Source organism: Schistocerca nitens, chromosome 10 (genome assembly GCF_023898315.1).
Source record: "Schistocerca nitens isolate TAMUIC-IGC-003100 chromosome 10, iqSchNite1.1, whole genome shotgun sequence".
Lineage (NCBI taxonomy): Eukaryota > Metazoa > Arthropoda > Insecta > Orthoptera > Acrididae > Schistocerca > Schistocerca nitens.
The window spans coordinates 35,083,261-35,097,566 of record NC_064623.1 but is presented as its reverse complement, the minus strand read 5'-3'; the positions used below and the strand labels follow the sequence as shown (position 1 = coordinate 35,097,566).

The 14,306-nt window shown below is 43.6% G+C and overlaps 1 non-coding gene across 1 annotated transcript; it reads left to right on the top strand.

The window, feature by feature from the left end:
• The first annotated feature begins 14,016 nt into the window (after positions 1–14,016).
• Trnaa-cgc (transfer RNA alanine (anticodon CGC)) lies at positions 14,017–14,089 on the top strand. The gene has a single exon. It is a non-coding gene; the product is annotated as a tRNA-Ala (tRNA).
• Positions 14,090–14,306: the final 217 nt, after the last annotated feature.

The window sequence follows — 14,306 nt, the reverse complement described above, 5'->3', positions numbered from 1 at the left end:
GCGAGCAAACGTCACAGACTCATAAATTAAGTTTCATGAATTAATGAACTGCCTAGTCTGGCAACACACAGTGAACGACTACTTAGGAGACATTATTACTACGTAGTTACCGGTTTTGCGCACAATACCCTCACGCCGTGTACTAGGCTAGGCCTTTCATGTTTGCGTGTTTGCGCGGCTGATTTACGGGCAGTGGAACGCGCTGGTGGTAACTCATGCCTCGCTGTCCAAGCACGGGGAGTCAGTACTCGGAAGTGTTGGCTCACGTTTGTTTATGTTTTGTTGCCAAAGGAAGCGAGCCGCACCGCCGATGAACGTTGAGTAGGTCAGTCTCAAGGGCAATGTACAACTCCCCACGCGCAGCCATTCGCAATAACGACAGAGGAGACACTGCACGTATAGAAGAAAACGCAAAATCTAGAGCGTCACGGAAGTTACAAGTCGATTCTTGCAAGGAAGAAAACAAAAATGGTTCAAATGGCTCTGAGCACTATGAGACTTAACATCTGAGGTCATCAGTCTCCTAGAACTCAGAACTACTTAAACCTAACTAACCTAAGGACATCACACACATCCATACCCGAGACAGGGTTAGAACCTGCGACCGTAGAGGTCGCGCAATTCCAGACCGAAGCGCCTATAACCGCTCGGCCACTCCGTCCGGCCGAAGAAAACAACAGCTATCCACTGCTAATAACGTGATTTATTTACACAAATAGAAGCGATACCGGTTTTGAACAGACAGGTTCATTTTCAGGCAACTGTTCACGCTTAAATTATAGTTGTCGTTTACTTTAGTTATCGGCTATTTTCCTTCATGTGGCGAAAGGTCCTTAGGGTAATGGTACCCTACATTAAAAAATGGCCAGATGCGAGTAGGACTCCGACTTTTAGGGCTCTGTATAAATTTAATTACGTATTTTTCCAAAGCTGTTTCACAGAGGAAGACTGCATTGTGGTTCCCTTCTCTAGATTGTCCCACAGATGACAAAATGGTAGATATCGAAATAGACGACATTGGAATAGAAAAACAATTAAAATCGCTCAAAAGAGGAAAGGCCGCTGGACCTGACGAAATACCAGTTAGATTTTACACAGAGTACGGGAAGGAACTTGCCCCCTTCTTGCAGCGGTGTACCGTAGGTGTCCAGAAGAGCGTAGCATTCCAAAAGATTGGAGAAGGGCACAGGTCATCCCCGTTTTCAAGAAGGGACGTCGAACAGATGTGCAGAACAGTAGACCTATATCTCTAACGTCGATCAGTTGTAGAATTTTGGAACACGTATTATGTTCGAGTAGAATGACTTTTCTGGAGACTAGAAATCTACTCTGTAGGACTCAGCATGGGTTTCGAAAAAGACGATCGTGTGAAACCCAGCTCGCGCTATTCGTCCACGAGACTCAGAGGGCCATAGACACGGGTGCCCAGGTAGATGCCGTGTTTCTTGACTTCCGCAAGGCTTTCGATATACTTCCCCACGTTTAATGAATAAAGTAAGAGCATATGAACTATCAGACCAATTGTGTGATTGGATTGAAGAGTTCCTAGATAACAGGACGCAGCATGTTATTCTCAATGGAGAGAAGTCTTCTGAAGTAAGAGTGATTTCAGGTGTGCCGCAGGGGAGTGTCATAGGCCCGTTGCTATTCACAATATACATAAATGACCTGGTGGGTGACATCGGAAGTTCACTGAGGCTTTTTGCAGATGATGCTGCAGTATATCGAGAGGTTGTAACAATGGAAAATTGTACTGAAATGCAGGATCATCTGCAACGAATTGACGTATGGTGCAGGGAATGGCAATTGAATTTCAATGTAGACAAGTGTAATGTGCTCCGAATACATAGAAAGAAAGGTCCTTTATCATTTAGCTACAATATCGCAGGTCAGCAACTGGAAGCAGTTAATTCTATAAAACAAAGGAAGTAGGTTACAGTACGCTTGTTCGCCCACTGCTTGAATACTGCTCACCGGTGTGGGATCCGTACCACATAGGGTTGATATAAGAGATAGAGAAGATACAACGGAGAGCAGCGCGCTTCGTTACAGGATCATTTAGTAATCTCGAAAGCGTTACGGAGATGACAGACAAACTCCAATGGAAGAGAGGCGTTCAGTAGCTCGGTACGCGCTTTCGTTGAAGTTTCGAGAACATACCTTCACCGAGGAGTCAAGCAGTATATTGCTCCCTCCTACGTATATCTCGCGAAGAGACCACGAGGATAAAATCAGAGAGATTAGAGCCCACACAGAGGAATACCGACAATCTTTCTTTCCACGAACAATACGAGACTGGAAGAGAAGGAAGAACTGATAGAGATACTCAAGGTACCCTCCGCCACACACCGTCAGGTGGCTTGCTGAGTATGGATGTAGATGTAGATGTAGACAGTCAATCCATTCTAGGAATCAAGAGTCTCGGCAATTTTTGCCTGTTATAGAACCTGTTACTGGCTATATATCACTCCCACTGATTCCAAGATTTTCGAGAATTTTTTAACTTCAATAATATAAATGGTACACAAATCATGCAGCAAACAGGCTACCATTATTATAAGAGTCAGTAGTTTTCCAATAAGGCTGACTGAGTCGCTACGACAAAAGTCAAACAAAGGCAAGGAATGGCTTTATCGCTCATATGACGCTTTTTTTTAATTTATCCGTCATCAGATATCCAGTAGCGATTACTGCACGTAGATATGGCGTTTCAAGCTGTATGTCAAACAGTCGTATTCAAGTTAGAGGGAGCCATAACACACGAAATATACGGGGTGACCGGTTTGGAACTATATGGAATGAAATCGTCATAACTTCCGAAGGGTTTGTTTGAGGACGTTAGAACTGCAAGATTGGCCGCGGGGCATGATGGGAATTAGCATGCACTGTATGGATTGATTTAGCGACGAAGCCGGATTTCATTTGGATGGGTTCGTCAATAAGGAAAATTGGCGCATTTGGGGACCTGAGAATCTGCTTTTCGCGACAGAGAAGTCTCTTCACCCTCAACGGGTTACTGTGTGCTGGGCAATGTTCAGTCACTGAATAATCGGTGCGATATTCCTTGATGGCACGGTTACTACCGAACGGTACGTGAAGGTTTGAAATGGTTCAAACGGCTCTGGGCGCTGTGGGACTTAACATCTGGGTACGTGAAAGTTTCGGAAGATGATTTAATCCCTATTATCCAAAGTGACCCTGATTTCGACAAGACGCGGTTCATGCAAGACGGAGCTCGACCCCATCGAAGCAGAAGAGTGTTTTGTGTCCTGGAGGAGCACTTTGGGACCGCATTCTGGCTCTGGGGTACCCACTGGCGTGGGCTTCGATTAACCGCCTTATGCTCCGGATCTAAACACATGCGTCTCCTTTTTGTGGGGCTGTATTAAAGACAAAGTATACAACATTAAGGTAAAAACCATTGCTGTGCCATTCAGGAGGTCTCGACAGTACCGATGTTACGACACTCCAGGGGAACACGCAGAATTTCGCTATTCGTCTGCGCCACACCATCGCCAATGATGGCAGGTATATCTATCGCACGTGTCATAACCTATACCCGAATATCTGTAGTGACGCTTTCATGTTGAATAAAGTTTAGTTCGCAACTAATTTACGTTTTTTTCATGTAATTCGGTAATTGTCACCCTCTATGTGCAGTTACATTATACGTTTGTGTAACTTGTGAGTCGGCCTTTTTTCTATTGTAGTATTTAGAATCTTTGCGATATATTTTAATTTCGGTATTTTTGCAAGTTTTTGTAACGACGTTTCTGTCGTAAATATTTACTTCTATTCCAGAGTGCTGTCATTTTGTTAAAAACCATTTTTTTAAATATCCTACACACTACGTTGGGCAATATCATCAGTTTCAAAGCCGTTTTTGAAATTTTGTTCTAGGTTCACCAAGCCGCATCCCTCTCCGCGAAAGGCCTTGCGTCGATGTGTAGTGCCCACTGGGCGAAAGATGTTTACTTAAACAAATACATAATACAATCTTAAGTTTGAGTAATAAAGGTCTAATGTCAGTTTTGTAATTTATTAATTATTTTATTGGAAAAAAAGTCATGAGTATGGGTTCCAAAACTGAGCTTGACCCTGGTGTACCCTCTTAGCGGGTTAATGAGACAAACGTGTTCAAATTAGTGTTATCGCCATTTTTGGCTGTCTAGGCTGTAACACTTATTTTTGCAATGTCTGTTTGTTCCTTCAGATATACATGTGAGTACTAGGGAATGTAAACGCTGTGGCGTATAGAGGGCTGAATCGATACTGGAAGCGTGTACGTACATCCGACGTGGGTAAGGCGACCGCTAGCGATAAGCGCGAAATCTGGGTTCGAGTCCCGGTCAGGGCACGGATTTTCATGTGTCACCATCAGGTATTCTTTCAATACCTAATGTAGCTGAAGTAAAAATTATTCGCTATTGCGAGTAATATTTCGGTTTCGGATTTAGGTTGTCCGTGATTTCCCTAATCGCTTCAGCAAATGGCGGGACGGTTCCTTTGCAAGAACACGGCCGATTTCCTTCCCCATGCTTCAGCCAATCCGAGCTTGTGCTCCGACTCAAACTGCTGTGATCAGACGATACTACTTTCGTCTAGTCGTAACCGCGGGTTCTTTGACCGCAAGGTTCATCAAACTACGACACATGAAATAATAGTTCACTTTATTATATTAAAGTGCTTCGCTCGCGTAGACTGCATGATTCGCACAGATTTTTTTGATTTTCTTTAATCGAATTTTTATGTAATCCACAAACTGCAAGACCTTCTAAATTTTTTGCGCTAATAAAGACCGCAGAAGCATAGCCTTTTTCGAATGTACTTCTGACTATAAAGCGATTGTGATAGCTGGAAGCCAAGATTTTTGTTAATCATACCTTTTGCGTTCTTGTGCTGATATTCCACAGAATCTTTAATCCGCTAACACACATTAGTATTTAACTGGGAAGTGAAATACCAATTTTCGTAGATTTCGCTTTAAATTTTTTTTATTATAACGAGATACTTTCTGTAAAATTTTCATCCCCTTTTTCACATCCATAGGGGTTGAATTGCCAAAACTAGTGAAGCACGTATTTTGTATTTCTAACCGACATGTAAAATACCTGTTTTCATAGATGTAGCTATAAAGATGTTTTAGTAGTTCTTTAATAATGATTTACTTTAAAAAAAGCTTTCACGTACTATTTTACTTCCTTGGTCGTTGAATTCTCAAAAATGCTGAAACGCGTATTTTTTTATATCTGACTGGGAAACCAAATGCTAACTTTCGTAGGTCTATGTTCAAAAATGCCTTAAGGGGCTCCGGAACGCCCTATACTTGCAATGTTAAAATAACGCTTATAAATTACATCTTTCCTCACAAAGTATTTGAGGTAGGAAGTTGAACTTTTTACAGATTATTTATTGGAATATGGGCTACAACTTAACACAGGGATTTTACAAAATTTTAGTTCAGTTATTAAAGATGATTTTTTTTTCAATTGTAATGAAAATTCACAACATTTTTTGCAATTTTTTATTTATATATTCAAAAATATACAGTTTTTTGGAAAAAGGCTGTGTTAAATTATGCAGAAGGTACTGTGTAACATTTACTGAAAGTTTGAAACAAATATGTTTGGAAGATCCTTAGAAAACATGTAATTAGTATGAGAAAATAAAAGTTTTGGGAATCGAGCGACAAAGATTGGATTAACTTTTTAGTGCATTCCAGGTCCATAGGATGGATTATCTTCATCCTCTGCAAACTCCTCCTCCAGCTTCCTCTTGTTCCTCCTCCTGTTTACTCTTGCTTGCATTTCTAGACTCTTTACAGCCCTGTCTGCAGCCCGAAGGCGCTCCTTGTCTAAAGCAAGCATCGCTCGTACCATGTTAGAACCTATTTTCATTCCCATATTTCTAAATACCTTGCACCTTACAATGTTGCCATCATTGAAAGTCGCAACAGCATCATACACACCAAAGTGAAGTGTTTCTATTCCAACAAATACAGTCTTGGGGATTCTCAACCATATAACACTATTTACACTTTCATTGGGGTTTTGAGTTTTTCCGTGAATACACTTTTTCAACAGTTCAGGTGCTGCTAAGTCTCTGAAAATAGGTTTTATCACGTCCATTATTGCATGAGGCAGACTATGCTTATGAGTGTACACTTCACCAGTTAGCAATCCTTTGTTATATTTACACCAACTGTCTTCTTCTTTGGGACACAAGCTATGTTGGGGATTTTCATCGTCTTTATTGTTTACAGTAATAACACATACCTTTGGCTTTCCAACATTTCTCCTTTTCTTAAAAGCCTTCAGAGGATTTATAATAACTTTACGTTTACTCATTATTATACTTCAACAAAACAGAGACTCGAGAAACAGAATTAAGTACGAATATTTTTGAGATAACGACAGAGTAAATAAACATGAAACAATCGACAATCACACCAGCGATATATATTGAACCATCACAGGTTAGCCACAACACATACTTTATCTCACATCACTAAAATGTACCTGATGAACACGGACGTTAATAATAACACCATTTGACAGCAGTTTAACAGCGCCACAGTGGGTCACGCCCATGTAGAACACATTTAAAAAAATTTAAAAATAGTTGTAGTCTTCGGAATTGAATAAATTATACACTCCTGGAAATTGAAATAAGAACACCGTGAATTCATTGTCCCAGGAAGGGGAAACTTTATTGACACATTCCTGGGGTCAGATACATCACATGATCACACTGACAGAACCACAGGCACATAGACACAGGCAACAGAGCATGCACAATGTCGGCACTAGTACAGTGTATATCCACCTTTCGCAGCAATGCAGGCTGCTATTCTCCCATGGAGACGATCGTAGAGATGCTGGATGTAGTCCTGTGGAACGGCTTGCCATGCCATTTCCACCTGGCGCCTCAGTTGGACCAGCGTTCGTGCTGGACGTGCAGACCGCGTGAGACGACGCTTCATCCAGTCCCAAACATGCTCAATGGGGGACAGATCCGGAGATCTTGCTGGCCAGGGTAGTTGACTTACACCTTCTAGAGCACGTTGGGTGGCACGGGATACATGCGGACGTGCATTGTCCTGTTGGAACAGCAAGTTCCCTTGCCGGTCTAGGAATGGTAGAACGATGGGTTCGATGACGGTTTGGATGTACCGTGCACTATTCAGTGTCCCCTCGACGATCACCAGTGGTGTACGGCCAGTGTAGGAGATCGCTCCCCACACCATGATGCCGGGTGTTGGCCCTGTGTGCCTCGGTCGTATGCAGTCCTGATTGTGGCGCTCACCTGCACGGTGCCAAACACGCATACGACCATTATTGGCACCAAGGCAGAAGCGACTCTCATCGCTGAAGACGACACGTCTCCATTCGTCCCTCCATTCACGCCTGTCGCGACACCACTGGAGGCGGGCTGCACGATGTTGGGGCGTGAGCGGAAGACGGCCTAACGGTGTGCGGGACCGTAGCCCAGCTTCATGGAGACGGTTGCGAATGGTCCTCGCCGATACCCCAGGAGCAACAGTGTCCCTAATTTGCTGGGAAGTGGCGGTGCGGTCCCCTACGGCACTGCGTAGGATCCTACGGTCTTGGCGTGCATCCGTGCGTCGCTGCGGTCCGGTCCCAGGTCGACGGGCACGTGCACCTTCCGCCGACCACTGGCGACAACATCGATGTACTGTGGAGACCTCACGCCCCACGTGTTGAGCAATTCGGCGGTACGTCCACCCGGCCTCCCGCATGCCCACTATACGCCCTCGCTCAAAGTCCGTCAACTGCACATGCGGTTCACGTCCACGCTGTCGCGGCATGCTACCAGTGTTAAAGACTGCGATGGAGCTCCGTATGCCACGGCAAACTGGCTGACATTGACGGCGGCGGTGCACAAATGCTGCGCAGCTAGCGCCATTCGACGGCCAACACCGCGGTTCCTGGTGTGTCCGCTGTGCCGTGCGTGTGATCATTGCTTGTACAGCCCTCTCGCAGTATCCGGAGCAAGTTTGGTGGGTCTGACACACCGGTGTCAATGTGTTCTTTTTTCCATTTCCAGGAGTGTATATCTATTAAAAGTTAATAGTCTGCAGATTCAGAAAACGCAAAAAAGGAAAAATTGAACTTTTCATGATTTTGAGCCTTTCCGGAGCCCCTTAATAAAGACATATTTTCAACAGGCCTTTCATGCCCCCCCCCCCCCTATTTCACGCACTTAGGAGTGGAATTTCGAACAATCCATGCTTAAACGATGCCTACAGTATAAGATCCACTTCTTCTTCTTCTGTAGTGGTCAATCCAAGGATTGGTCTGCAACAGCTACAATGACAGCTTGTCTGCATTCTGTGCGTCTTTCAGCTTTTCTCTTCATTTCTTTATAGGTGTTACATCCCACATCTTTCACGATTTGATCCATGTACCTCAGCCGTGGTCTTCCTCTTGGTCTTTTTCCCTCGACATATCCCTCTAACATTGTGTTCAGGAGTCCTTTATGTCTTAATAGATGGGTGAAACTCCAGAAGCTTCTCTTCTCACCTGCTCTTTCCAGAACTACTTCGTTTGTGACCTTGTCGATACATTTTATTTTGAGCATGCGTCTATAGCACCACATATCAAAAGAATTTAGCTTCTGGTCTTCCTCTGTCCCGATAGTCCATGTTTCACACCCATAGCATGCCACACTCCACATATATCATTTCAAAAATCTTTTCCTGATTTCAAGGCTGATGCTCTTAGATGTTAAGATGTTTTTCTTCTTGTTAAAAGCAGCCTTTGCTTGAGCAATTCTACTTGTCACTTCTGCCTTGCTCCTTCCATCCCTGGTAATATTACTGCCCAGATAAGTAAATTTATCAACTTGTTCAAGCAGCTCATTGCCTACATGAACTTGGACTTTCACTTGATCTTTTTTGTCGCATGCTATTACTTTTGTTTTTGCTTTATTAATTCTCATATTACATTCTTCCCCCATAACTTTATCCATTCTATTCAGTAGAACTACAAGATCTTCTTTACTTTCAGCTAGGACAGCTACATCATCGACATATCTTATCATATCTATTCGTTTGCCATGAATTACTACACCTGTCAGTGAATTTTCCCTTACTTTTTTCAAATGGCTGGCTCTGAGCACTATGGGACTTAACATCTGTGGTCATCAGTCCCCTAGAACTTAGAACTACTTAAACCTAACTAACACATCCATGCCGAGGCAGGATTCGAACCTGCGACCGTAGCAGTCGCGCGGTTCCGGACTGCGAGCCTAGAACCGCTAGACCACCGCGGCCGGCTTACTTTTTTCGGTGCCTCTTCAATGTCTAGGTTAAATATAACAGGGGATAGTGCGCAACCTTCTCGGACACCTTTCCGTATCTGCACCTCTTCCTTTTTTGTCCGTCCACGGGTAACTGCTGTCTCGTTTTTGTACAGGTTCCATATTATTTTTCTACCATTATAGTCTATTCCTACTTTTTTGAGTACCGGAAACATCTTATCCCATTTAACATTATCAGAGGCTTTCTCCGCATCTACGAAAGCTATGTATGTTGTCAGGTTCTTATCTAGTCGTTCCTCTATTATTAGTTTTAGAGTAAATATTGCTTCTCTGGTTCCTCTATCTTTCCGGAATCCGAACTGGTCTTCGGAGAGTGTAGCTTCGACTTTTTGTTCTATGCGTTTTAAGGTAATTGAAGTTACTATTTTAGAGGCGTGAGTAACTAGACTGAGCGTCCTATAATTTTCACGTAGCATTTGCTTCTTTGGAATGGGGATCTTAATGTTTATCTCAAAGTCTGTAGGAATTTTACCCTGCTCGTACATGTTGAAAACAAGATTATACAATTCCTGATTCAGTTTTGCTCCTCCAGATTTCAGAAGTTCTGCTGGGATATTGTCTATACCAGGCGATTTGTTGTTTTTCAATTTTTTCAGAGCTAGTTCAAACTCTTCCTTTAACGTAGGTTCACCTATTTTGTGTGCATCTATTTCTGTTTCTTCTTCCATGATGTTTTCAGACAGTTCTGGTCCGCTGTACAGTTTTCCTATATATTGTTTCCATCTTCTTGCAACTTCATATCATCGTCATCCAACATATTGCCATTTTCATCCATCACAGCCCTACACTTGTTTCTTCTGTCTCCAGAGAAATGTCTCACACATTTAAAGGCCTTGTCAATATTTCCCTTTCTCATGTTGTCCTCAACTGAAATACAGAGATCATAAGGTGTTTTTCCCTTGCTTGTTTTCTCCTCTCTGTTGATTCTGTTCCCTCTTCACAGAACTTTTTTAATTTCCTTCTTTCTTCCATCATACTTAGTAGGTCATTAGTGATCCATTCCTTTCCTTTTCTCTGTCCTTTCTTTTCCTATTACTTCTTCTGCTGCTCCTAAAATACCAGTTTTTATTTTTTCCCAGCTGCTTTGGATGTCATCGTAGCCCTCTGTATTTGTTTTCTTGTGATCCACACCCTCTGCAAATTGCCAGTGTCTATCTTTAGTGGTTTAGGCAGGTCGGTGATGAGTCAGTGAATCAGTCTTCCCTATTTCATGCCCTTAGTGGCTGAATTCCCAAAAATAGTGACAGACCTATTTTTTTTTCATTTCGAACCGAGAAGCTAAATTCAAATTTTCATTGATTTAACTTAAACCATGCTTTTACAATGAAATATTTCATAAAACATTTCATCCCCTATTTTATTCCCTTCGGAGTTGAATATCCAAACACATTAAAACACGTTCTTTTTATGTCTAACTAAAGAGCCTCCTTAGGGAATGAATTTGAAAAAAAAAAAATGAAACATTTTTTTTCAGTTTCTAACACAGAAGTAAAATACAAATTCTCAAGGCTGTAGCTTTAAAAATAGTTCAGTAGTTAATAATGTTTTTTTTACAAATCACCTATTGTTGCACCCCCAAAGGGGCTAAATTTCCAAAACTTCTGAAACATGTATTCCTTTATTTCTGAGCAAGAAACAGAATAACAGTTTCATAGGTCTAGATTCAAAATTGCCTTAATAGCGACATTTAAAAAAAAAAACCTTTTCCTGTTTCACACAATTGGGCGCAGAATTAAGAAAAATACTTTCTTAGATCCCACGTACAGTATAAGGTCAACATCCTCCGCAAATTTCAAGTTTGTATCTTTAGTGGTTTGGGCTGGGCGATTATAAGTTAGTTGGGACATTGCCTTTTAAGTACAGAGATGAATAAAAGAATTGCTTAATTTTGACACACTTTTTTGTGGCAGGATTTCTGGTTAATTTACAACTGTCATTGATTAGGAAAGCATCACGTGAAGCACATATTAACAAACTGTTCTCTTGCAATACTAAGTGTAACATCTGCGAAAATGAATTTCATCAGGAAATTTAACAAATACATTATTGGCCATTAAAATTGTTACACAAAGAAGAAATGCAGATGATAAACGGGTATTCATTGGACAAATATATTATACTAGAACTGACATGTGATTACATTTACACGCCATTTGGGTGCATAGATCCTGAGAAATCAGTACCCAGAACAACCACCTGTGACAGTAATAACGGCTTCGATACGCCTGGGCATATAGCTTGGATGGCGTGTACAGGTCCAGCTGTCCATGCAGCTTCAACGCGATACCACAGTTCATCAAGAGTAGTGATTGGCGTATTGTGACGAGGCATTTGCTCGGCCACCATTGACCAGACGTTTTCAATTGGTGGGAGATCTGGATAATGTGCTAGCCAGGGCAGCAGTCGAACATTTTCTGTATCCAGAAAGGCCCGTACAAGACCTGCAACATGCGGTCGTTATTATCCCGCTGAAATGTAGGGATTCGCAGGGATCGAATGAGGGGTAGAGCCACGGGTCGTAACACATCTGAAATGTAACATCCACTGTTCAAAGTGCCGTCAATACGATCAAGAGGTCACCGAGACGTGTAAACAATGGCACCCCAAACTGTCACGCCGGGTGATACGCCAGTATGGCGATGACGAATACACGCTTCAAATGTGCGTTCACCGCGATGTCGCCAAACACTGATGCGACCATCATGATGCTGCAATCAGATCCTGGATTCAACCGAAAAAATGACGTTTTGTTATTTGTGTAGCCAGGTTCGTCTTTGAGTACACCATCGCAGGCGCTCCTGTCTGTGATGCAGCGTCAAGGGTAACCGCAGCCACGGTCTCCGAGTTGATAGTCCATGCTGCTGCAAACGTCGTCGAACTGTACGTGCAGATGGTTGTTGTCTTGCAAACGTCCTCATCTGTTGACTCAGGGATCGAGACGTGGCTGCACGATCCTTTACAGCCATGCGTATAAGATGCCTGTCATCTCGACTGCTAGTGATACGAGGCCGTTGGGATCCAGCACGGCGTTCCGTATTACCCTCCTGAATCCACCGATTCCATATACTGCTAACAGTCTTTCGATCTCGACCAACGCGAGCAGCAATGTCGCGATACGATAAACCGCAAACGCGATAGGCTACAATCCGACCTTTATCAAAGTCGGAAACATGATGGTACGAATTTCACACAAGGCATCACAACAACGTTTCACCAGGCAACGCCGGTCAACTGCTGTTTGTGTATGAGAAATCGGTTGGAAACTTTACTCATGTGAGCACGTTGTAGGCGTCGCCACCGGTTCCAACCTTGTGTGAATGCTCTGACAAGCTAATCATTTGCATATCACAGCATCTTTTTCCTGTCGGTTAAATTTCGCGTCTGTAGCACGTCATCTTCGGGGCCAGTAGTGGCCAGTAGTGTATTAACAAACTGTTCTCTTGCAGTACTAAGTGCAACATTTACGAAAATAAATTTCATCAGAAACTTTAACTACTGGTGGCGTTGACTGCAGCAGCTATGTTTTGGAACGGGCAGAGAACCTCGTGGCTCGACTCTATATTGACATCAGTATGAGGGCGCTGCATCTGAGACAAGAGCTTTGGTATCCAGTAGCCCCTCCGATACGTCGTTCTGGATTGCAGCAAGCTCTGGCTAATATCTGTGGCATCGATTCTTGTTGCCGGCTGGCACCGCGACTTCTGAATAATACACACGATATCGACCGGTCGCATAACCTTTCTTTTTTCCTGACGATTATACGCTTGACCAAACGAGAGAGAAACTCCTGATAGTGTGCCCGGTAGAGTTCGGTGCGTGTCTGGAGGTGGTAACAGGAAGGGGTGTAAGAGGAGAGCAGAGAGATGAACTGCGAAGGTGACAGCGGCGTGTGTGGGCTCAGCTGCTCGCCTCGGTGGAAGACGAGCGTCTGCACACGTGTGGGCGGCTGTTTACCGCTGGGGCACGTACGGCAGCGACAGCGCATGGCGCCACGCGCCTCACCATAGTGTAGGGTGCCGCGAGTGTATCTTGCTGAGGAGGGCAGGCAATTCCTCAGCGCACGGGTTCTCGTGCGCGGAATTAGTGTGTAGCCTCTAGCAAGCACTCAGGGAGCAGCGTTGCTCGAAACCTGAAAGATAGAGAGAGAGAGGGAGACAGAGAGATGCAGGGAGACATAGGGAGCATTACCGTTTGTCTTGTAAGCTAAATGAGGTAACAAAACTCGCGGGTAGCGATATGCACATACAGGGTGGTCCATTGATAGTGACCGAGCCAAATATCCCACGAAATAAGCATCAAACGAAAAAACTACAAAGAACGAAACTCGTCTAGCTTGAAGGAGGAAACCAGGTGGCGCTATGGTTGGCCCGCTAGATGGAGCTGCCATAGGTCAAACGGATATCAACTGCGTTTTTTAAAATAGGAACCCCCATTTTTATTACATATTCGTGTAGTACGTAAACAAATATGAATGTTTTAGTTTGACCACTTTTTTCGCTTTCTACATCTACATCTACATACATACTCCGCAATCCACCATACGGTGGGTGGCGGAGGGTACCTCGTACCACAACCAGCATCTTCTCTCCCTGTTGCACTCCAAAACAGAACGAGGGAAAAATGACTGCCTAATGCCCTAATGCCCTAATGCCCTAATCTCTCTTATCTTTACCGAGCGAGGTGGTGCAGTGGTTAGCACACTGGACTCGCATTCGGGAGGACGACGGTTCAATCCCGTCTCCGGCCATTCTGATTTAGGTTTTCCGTGATTTCCCTAAATCGTTTCAGGCAAATGCCGGGATGGTTCCTTCGAAAGGGCACGGCCGATTTCCTTCCCAAACCTTCCCTAACCCGAGCTTGCGCTCCGTCTCTAATGACCTCGTTGTCGACGGGACGTTAAACACTAACCACCACCACCACTCTTATCTTTGTGGTCTTTCCGCGAAATGTAACTTGGTGGCAGT